Source organism: Peromyscus eremicus, chromosome X (assembly GCF_949786415.1).
Source record: "Peromyscus eremicus chromosome X, PerEre_H2_v1, whole genome shotgun sequence".
NCBI classification, from domain to species: Eukaryota; Metazoa; Chordata; class Mammalia; order Rodentia; family Cricetidae; genus Peromyscus; species Peromyscus eremicus.
The window spans coordinates 41,908,486-41,918,243 of record NC_081439.1 but is presented as its reverse complement, the minus strand read 5'-3'; positions in this window follow the sequence as shown (position 1 = coordinate 41,918,243).

Below are 9,758 nucleotides of genomic sequence, written 5' to 3'. Positions count from 1 at the left end.
GGCTGGCTTCGAACTCACAGAGATCCACCTGGCTCTGCCTCCCAAGTGCTGGGATTAAAGGCGTGCGCCACCACCGCCCGGCTGAGACTCTATTACTAAAGGTACATACTCAGAGTCATAGAACCCGAAGAAATCAAGCTGGTATTGATCTGGAAGCTTCATCACTACTGGCTAGTTTTCATAGTACTGGAAGGTTCTGTGAATGATACGGGTGAAGAAAAGTAATCAACAGTCTTACCCAACTGTGGACTCTGCAAGCTACAATAACAGCTGGCCTGGCAAGATACCCCCACAGATGTAATGTTATGGGAATAACCAATTGCTTACTGATTGGATTTAAAGCCTGCTCCACAAGACAGATCTCATGAGTGATACTGTTAACTAGTACAGAAACCTGTGGATAGCTAGGCCATAGGAAAGCTCCTAATACTATTATTCTGCTAAATGGACATAGTAATTAACCACCCTCTAAATTCTTTGTGTGCGTGTGGGGAGGTTGAGACAGGGTTTCTCTGTGTAACAGTTACGACTTGCAACTCACTTTGTAGACCAGGTTGGCCCTGAACTCACTGAGATCTGCCTGCCTCTGCCTCCTGAGTGCTGGGATTAAAGGCTTGTGCTACCATGCCCAGCTAAATTCTTATCTTTATACACACAGATAGGCACATCACTCAACTTTCATCAAAGAAACTTTTGTAGCAGATGGTGATTTGTAGAGAATAAAAGACTAGGAAATGCTTAACCCTAAATGGAACATTTCAAAAGTTCAGGAATTGTTGCCACAGAAGTGGAGAAATGACTGGAAGAGCCAGAGGTAGTGGACAACGGCAGTGAAACTATCCTCTAGATATGATAAGACAATTGTACAAATCCACTCACAGTGCCTATGACTGCACACATAAGACCTGCAGTGGACAATCTAGACAAAAATCCCAGGGTGGAGAGGCGAGGGCCTCATGAAGTTCCACCCATAGCTGAGGAGATATTGGCAACTAATGGTTGCTGGTTGATAGTTTTCTTCAGGGATGTGGTCACTGAGAGGCTGCCCATGTAGATGGGCCTAAGTTCATACACATATAAGTAGCACTTAGTAGACTCAGTGGGTTAGACAAATGAACACATGAGATTGTGAAGGAAAGGTCACGGTGGGGAGAGGGGAGTTGGTAGAGGCAAGGAAATGGGAGATGGGTTTGATCAAAATATACCATGTGCGTGTATGAATTTCTCAAACAATAAAAATAAGTAAAACTTAAGGTGTAAATATTTTTTTAATTAGCTCAAAAAGAAGATAGGGAAGGGCAAGAGAAGAGAAATGATGGTTCCTTATATACACGTTTGATTGCACTGTCGTTCTTTGCAATGGACAATTTCATTAATAGCATCAAACATACAGGGCACAGAATGCCCCTGTATGCTAGCTTTATTATTCTGTAAGCTCATCTTCAGTGAACATTATTTTTCATAAGATTCTTCCATATACCCTAGATCAAGTAGATTTTAAAAGTAGAGAGTTTAACATTTCCTTCTGATTTGGCCTTGTAAATTTCAGGGTTAAGATCAGTTTTAAGTAAGTTTCTCACTAAAGAATGTTCATATTCCAATGTGCTAGAAACATTTTTTTCCATCCCTAGGGAAAGATCAGACCTAGGAGTTCCAGTTTATTATAGGTAGGTAGTTCTATTTATACTGATGGTTCAATGTGGTAACCTAATTTTGTACATTCAATTTTCACTATTTGACAAAGGACAGGAATCCCCTTCCTAGTGGTTACCTTTCTTTAAAGGGACTATGTCCAGTTTTTGGACTTGATTTGATTCTTCATCTTGGATCACAGGGATGGTTTTATGCCACTAGCTCAGCCCTGGAGATGTGTATCTGTGTCCAGTAGTCCAAAAACTGGCTTTTATTTGTTTGTTGGCACATGGGGGTTTGTTCTTTAGCTTAACTGGGAATTAAAAATATGGTTTCAGGGTTGAGGATATAGCTTTGTGTTAGAGCAGTAGGCAAGAGCTAGGCAACAAGAATGTAGCCATAAGTTGAATCTCTCTCTCTTTTTTTTTTTTTTTTTTTTTTTTGTTTTTCGAGACAGGGTTTCTCTGTGTAGCTTTGCGCCTTTCCTGGGACTCACTTGGTAGTCCAGGCTGGCCTCGAACTCACAGAGATCCGCCTGTCTCTGCCTCCCGAGTGCTGGGATTAAAGGCGTGCGAAGTTGAATCTCTTACCTAGCATTCATATGTTAAGAATAGAATGGATTCCAGAACCTTGTTAGATAATGATAATTATCAAGAGTTGAAGAAACATGAACTTTGCATATGCATATTACCACATTTATCATTCAATTCATGAATGAGAAATATCAATAATGTGAAGATACTTCAATATGAAAATATATCAGTTTAGCAGAATGGTAAGAACAGGTTCTCCTCTATGGTCTCCTGTAGATGTAACCAACCGTCTTATTAAATAAGAAACACAGAACCAATGCAAAGAAGAAAGCCAAGAGGTCAGAGCTAAGAGCTAAAACCTTACCCTTCCTCCTGCAGTGGTCCTACCTCTCCGAAAAAGAACTGCTTCCTGTGTTAAAGTCTTTATAAAGACTTTTGGTTCTGCCTTCTCATTGGTTGTAAACCCAACCACATGACCGCCTCATCACTGCCTGTCTGTACAGACCTCCAGGTCTTCTATGGTTGGTATTGAGATTAAAGGCGTGTGTATCCAATGCTGGCTGTATCCCTGAACACACAGAGACTTACCTAGCTCTGCCTACCAAGTGCTGGGATTAAAGGCGTGCGCCACCACCGCCTGGCTTTCCTATGGCTTGCTAATAGCTCTGACCCCCGGGCAATTTTATTTATTAACATACAAATAACATTTTAGTACAAATAAAATATCACCATAGTCTCCAGTCATGGGTTCTTGGCTAGGTTTACAGTACTAAGCATGAGTTCCCTCCTATTGAGCAGGCCTTAAATCCAGACAGCTGTTATTTATACCAAGTTATTAGTACACTGTTAGACTATCTTGTCAGGCCAGTTGTTATTTTGTAACTAGCAAGATTTACAGTAGTGCAGAGCCTTTGATAATTTTTCTCCCCTGGAAGCCTGCATAGTACTTGAGTGGGAGAACAAGGAAAGAGATACCATGATAAATGAAGACCTCATGGGAATAGGAAGAAGCAGAGTGCTAGAGAGGTCCCCAGAAATCTACAAAGACACCTCCACTATAGACTACTGACAATGGTCAAGAGAGTGACTGAGCTGACCTATTCTGGTGATCAGGAAAGAACTCTCATCCAGGGACTGATGGAAACAGATGCAGAGATCCACGGACAATTGGGGTAGTCATCAATCTGATCACAGGAGATGGCCGATTCAGGCTATGTATCCCCTATTGCTAGGATTCTTAGCTGGGGTCATCCTTGTAGATTCATGGGAGTTTCCCTTACACCAGGTTTCTACCTGATCTCCAAATGCCCCCTTTCCAGTCATCTCTTTCAGTATTCTCCCCCTCCAGCCATCCCTCAACCTGATCCCTCAAGTTCCCATCCTCACTAGACCCCCCCCCATACACCCAGGAGATCTCTTCTCTTTCCCCTTCCCAGGGAGATCCACTGCACATCACTTTTTGACTCTAAAAGAACTCACTGTAGGAAAAAGGCTTCCTTATATCCATAGATGAGTGCATCTCTCACTCTGCATCAGAGAAACTCTTTCCCCCCAGCAGCAGAGAACCACAACTGGTCAAAGTGCAGAGAGCAAATGACCATGGAGTTCTAGTCCTCAAATGGGATATCTATAACACGATTTCTACATTCAAGTTTCAGGAAACATCTAAGAAGAGGGGACAGAAAGAGTGTAAGAACAAGAGGACACAGGCGAAGAAGACTGCTCTGAGAGAGTGCCTTCTGCTATGAAAGTGATGTTGTACCCATGAACTCAAAACAATATGGCTGCCTGCACAAGATCTGTACAAGACTACACCAGTCAACATTCCAGTATGGATGGGGGGAAGGGCTCATAAGGCCTCAAACCCAAGTTGAAGAGCTACAGGCACTTGGCAGCTGCTGAAGGAGAAAGACTTGGTTTCTATTGTTGATGAGCTCTGTAATAGATCACCCATGTCCCAGTGGTAAGCTTTATAATCGTGTGCATATGGGCAACACCAACTGAATTCAGTAGGTTATATATGTATACATACATATATGAAGAAGAGGACATGAATTTGGTATGGGGGCATGGGAGGAGTTGGAGTCAGAGGTGGAAGTCGTAAATATGATCAAAGCGCTTTATACTCATGTCTGAAATTCCCACAAAATAAAATTTCGACAATCTGGAAAAGGTGGTCTAAATTTTGAGCAGGAGTGTATTTATAATACTCCTAGAATGGTACTTCAAATAAGCTTACAATGTAAGAAACGAAACTGGCTAATGTCCAAAGGGCAGTGAAACTGTAAATTACTTTGAGTTATATTTTTTACTTAACAGTAAAACTACCATACAACTGCAGAGTTTGAGCCCTTAGTTAATAGTTTATGGTACAGTTGCATACTATCTACCCCTTTAGATAATTAAATGATGCTTGGGTGATCCTGTCATCATTATAGTGATGTACTGGAAAATATATAGCTCACCATCCCCCTCATTCCTATGTTTTAGATAATGTATATTAACCTCAGACAAGACACCTTACTATGCCATACATTAGCTTTCCAACAATTATCTTAATTCTTGGATATTCTGTAAATATGGGACAAAGGTTATTCCTTGACATCATCATCATCATCATCATCAGCAGCAGCAGCAGCAGCAGCATCTCCTCAACAAATAGAGACAAAGTAGAAATAATGCTTGGACTGGTAGTAGATGGAGTTAAGTACAATTGACATCCGTGACTAGTCCTAGAGACCTGAGGGTATTGGGTTGGGACAGGGTCAAAAAATGGACTGCATCCTGGTTATTTTACTTAGAGGATGTGAAGTCTAGAAGGAAAGTCAGGTGAAAAAAGGGCAGAAAATGTAATCAGGAGTCAAAAGGAGAAGAAATCCAGAGATAAATACAGGAACATGTTTGAGCCAAAGGCTCACACAAATCTGGACCTCAAATGAAGCAATGGAGTAAAAACGTAAGAGTGAATCCCCATCTGAGTTTCATAATTTTCATGGACTGTCACAGCCTTTGTGCTATTCAGCTTTGCCAATAGTGTGTGATGGCATATCCTTGAAGCTAATTAACAGTAGAAAAGCTAGATATAATTTATGTTGGTCCTTTGTTTAGTATCTAAAGATGACAGGTGCTTAAGAGAGTAGTGGTGATTATACTTTTTATCTTGTTTTCTCTCAGTGCAGGTTAGAGGTGAGGCAGCTTACTTTAAAAAGAGCCAGGCCAGAATAAAAGAACCTACGACAAGTACTATAAAAGGTATTCATTCATATTACTGACGGAAAAGATGGACAGCTGTTGTTTTTGCCTGCTGTGGAAAACATGACAACAATGCCACTTGCATCCTTCTTCCAGAAATAACTTACTTACCAGCTACAGTTAAGAGTTAGCTGATAAACTCCAACTGCAATGTCCTTAGGATCTGCCTCAGCATGTAATTGTAACTGTGAAGCCCTCTTCTTTAAAGGCAATTTTTGCCTAATGTGAGTTAGGCAGTAGACAATCTTTGCCCATTGGGTTAGCTGACATTGTGAGATCTGTATTGCAGTCTGAAGGAGCTCTCTGCCCAATTCTATTTCTTCCCTTGCTCTTTTCTTTTAGAGCCGCTGGGTGTGCATCACTATTTGAAGGCCTTCTCTGTTGATTCTTCCTCCCTGTCCTTTCTCACAGGTGCTAAACCCCTCAATTTTTTGCACTACCTATTCTGTCTTACCATTTGCTTCCCAGGAGATCTAAACTAATATAATGATAATGAAAGTGGTCTGAGGAATCAGGAGGAAAGATGAAGAACTGCGATTACGGTAACCACTATGTAACTGGCAATGAGGACCCCATCCTGGGTTGTAGAAGGGCCCATGGTCTAATGATGTAGTGTCATGGCTAAAACTCCCACTGATGTTGGTTCAGTGGAAAGTTCTGCTGGAGGGGGGATGTTCTGACTGGTGCAAGGACTTGAAAGGCTTTGGTGGAATAATCACAATGCACAGAAGAACAATGGAATTGCTTGGCTGCACTATGTTTCAAAGACACTCTAGAGAGATAATGAAAACTAGGAGTAGTTAATGAACAATTGAAAAGCAAATGTGAAGGCCAGAGGCCTCTTTGGTAGTTTACAAAATGGCACTTACCTTCTGCAGTGGGAGGACGGAAAAATCTGAGAACAAAACTCACTATTCAATTGTCATATTCACTGTCCTTCAAAGACGTTTAAAGGCTCAGTTGAGTCACTGTAGTCTACCAAGGTCAGAGTTCTGGAAAAATCTTGGACTTTGAAAGATGAGCCCAGGACACATGTGATGCTGAAGCCTGGCTTTCTGAGCTCCTATGAACAAAGAATCTGCAGTTTGCCTACTCCCCGCCATTAAGAGCTTATGTAGTACTTTGCACAACTGATATATGTTAGTAGAAAGAATTTATTCTAATGCCACTCAGATGAGGATGTTCTGGGTCTAATGGGGGAGGGGCACATCCCAAGGGAGCTGTGAAACCCATTAACCCTGAGCTTACAAGAGCCATGGGCTAACAGTGAGCTAAATTTCGAGGGTGGTTGATCAATGAGGCCAATAAGGAGACTGATAAGAACAACTTAGTGACTTCACATCACTGTACTGGGACACCTTGGCAAAGACTTCGGGGGATGGGGCAAACTCACTGCTTGATGATTCCCAAATGTGCAAAGAAAGGGGTAGCCCAAGATGAACTAAGCATAGATTAAATAAATAGCTATAACAAATGATAAAGTAAGGAATGAGGAATTTGAGAAAAATGTACAGACAGCAATGCATTTACTATGTAAGGCTAAAGGTGTCTCCAGTTAATTTTGCCCCATGGAAAAGCCCAGAAGACACATTTTTCACCAAAGCTGTCAGAAAAGGCACTGTTGAGATGGCCATCAGCATTCCTAAGGCATTTTGTTGTGGCTCTGGATGCATGCTGGTCTGGGTTGTGATGGGGAGGCTGCAAAGCTTGGTTTGTTCATAGCAGCAGGGATGATGGGACTCAGAACCGGACAGGTGGTAGGGCTTAATCAGCAGAAGCCATGGGAGTGCAATTATCATTATGACTAGAAATCATTGGAGTGGCTGCCAGTGAATCTTAACCAGCAGCAAATTGTGATGATGGTTGAAAGCTACAGCTCTCTAGGGGCAAAACCAATGGGTATCCAACCAGGATACTGCTTAATCAAAAAGAAACAGAAGTATAGACATAGAGAACTTAGGATCACTGTAGTAGAAAGCAGACTCATTGCACATTACAAAATCCAAGCTGCATTTTGGAACTAGAACCCATTGACTGGTCTCTACAGCCCAAGGAGAATGCATCCTGAAATACTATGGTAAGTACAGTATCAAAAGGGCTAGATGTAATCAGAAGTGGTGGTTAAACTGGGAAAAGAGCAAAATGAAGACAATGGGAGGACTCTTAGATAAATACCTGAGTTGACATTGAACCCCAGAGCTTCAGAAAATTATCATGGTCTCCTGTGTCAGTATAGATGTATGAGGGCCAAAATTGAGTTAACATGTTTCTATCATTTTATGGACCCACCTAATCTGAAAGGATGAGACAGAGAGAGAGAGAGGTGGCAAAAGGAAACTTATATGTCAGTAGAACAATTAAGGATCCAGAGTTTAGGACATGACAACACATCTTCTATAAAGTAAAATATAATTGGTGAATCTAATATACTCCCCATCAAGAATGGAAACCACAACACCCATGACCTCTTTATGTCTTTGAAGCAATACTTTACATGTTTAGGAATACTGTTCTGGGAAGTTATTGGGTGGTAGAAATGCAGCCAACTTTAAATGGGTATAGAACAACAAAGAAGTCTGCAGCAGGTCCAGGCTACAGTGCAGTCTTACTGATACAGAGGACTTAGAGTTGGGAGGTCAAAAATGTGTGGAATTTATGTAACTCTTAGTGGAAGGATTATAATAGGTCTCTGTCATTCTGCAGTAGGCTACTCGGCACTGGTTAGGATGCAGAGGTTGATCATTGGCCACAAAGACACTAGGAACTGCTAATAGGGGTTGGATCCTGTCAGACTCATAAAGCTACAGTCTTAGGTGGACTCAGCAACAATACATTAAACGATGGAAATTATATATCCAGAATCAAGACCAAATAGCCCCAGAGAGTATGAAGAAGCTACATGAGCAAATAAATCAGGTACCAAATTAGCTAATATGATTGTACCAGGACACTTTCCTCAGCTCACATCTATGGCATTATGTGGCTCCTCTTCAATGAACCACCTAAAGGAGGAGAAAAATATCTGAGTATATCTTAAATATAGTTCAACTGAATATATACCTGCAAGTTGAAAATGGGCAGTGGTTACTCATCACCATGCTTGAAATGTCATTAAAGACAGAGATGGAGGGAAATGTCACTAGGCAGTGTTTATGGAGAACACCCGCTCCGAACTTTTAATTTTTAATTTTTATTTTTTGAGACAGGGTTTCTCTGCGTAGTTTTGGTGTCTGTCCTGGATCTTGCTATGTAGACCAGGCTGGCCTCGAATTCACAGAGATCCACCTAGCTCTGCCTCCCATGTGCTGGGATAAAAGGTGTGTGCCACTACCACCCAGTGCTCTGAACTTTTTATAGAGGGAAAGGAGCATAATATGAAAATATAGAGTTATGGATAGTGGAGAACAAGCTGGCTGGCTGTTCAAGAAGCTAGAAAGGCAAACAAAATGAAATATTTGAGGTCAAGGAAATCTGGGGTAGTGACATGAGGATGGACCTATAAAAATGGGCACAGAGGAACTAGAGAGATGGTTCAGTAATTAAGAGCACCATTTGCTTTTCCACATGACCAGGGTTTGATTTCCACTCTCCACATGTTGGCTAACTGTGGTGATATTGTGTTCCCTGGAATATTGTGCACCCTAATAAACTTATCTGGGGTCAGAACAGAACAGCCACTTGATACAGATGCCAGAAAATGATGGCACACACACCTTTAATCCTAGCATTCGAGAGGCAGAAATTCATCTGGATCTCTGTGAGTTCAAGGCCACACTGGAAACAGCCAGGTGTGGTAACAAGAGCCTTTAATCCCAGGAAGTAATGGCAGAAAGCAGAAAGGTAATTTAAGGTGTGAGGACCAGGAACTAGAGGCTGGTTAAGCTTTCAGGCTTGTGAGAAGCAGTTCAGCTGAGATCCATTTAGATAAGGACTCAGAGATTTCCAGTCTGAGGAAACAAGATCAGCTGAGGAATTGGCAAGGTGAGGCGGCTGTGTCTTGTTCTGCTTCTCTGATCATTCAGCGTTCACCCCAATAACTAGCCTCAGGTTTGATTTTATTAATAAGACCCTTTAGGATTCATGCTACAGCTAACTACCATCTGTAACTGTTTGAGGGGTATATGATGCTTTCTTTTGACCTCCATGCACACTGTATCCATGTGATGCAAGACATACATGATAAAAATCAAAAAAATTCTAAATGGACACACAGATTGAAAACTTTTATATCACAGGTTGCTGTTCACTAGGGAACATATATCATGGAAAAGACACTGAGCAACCAAGGAGACAGATGGCAGGCAACTGAGCACATAAAACTATCTATTGGGGGCTTCTCAA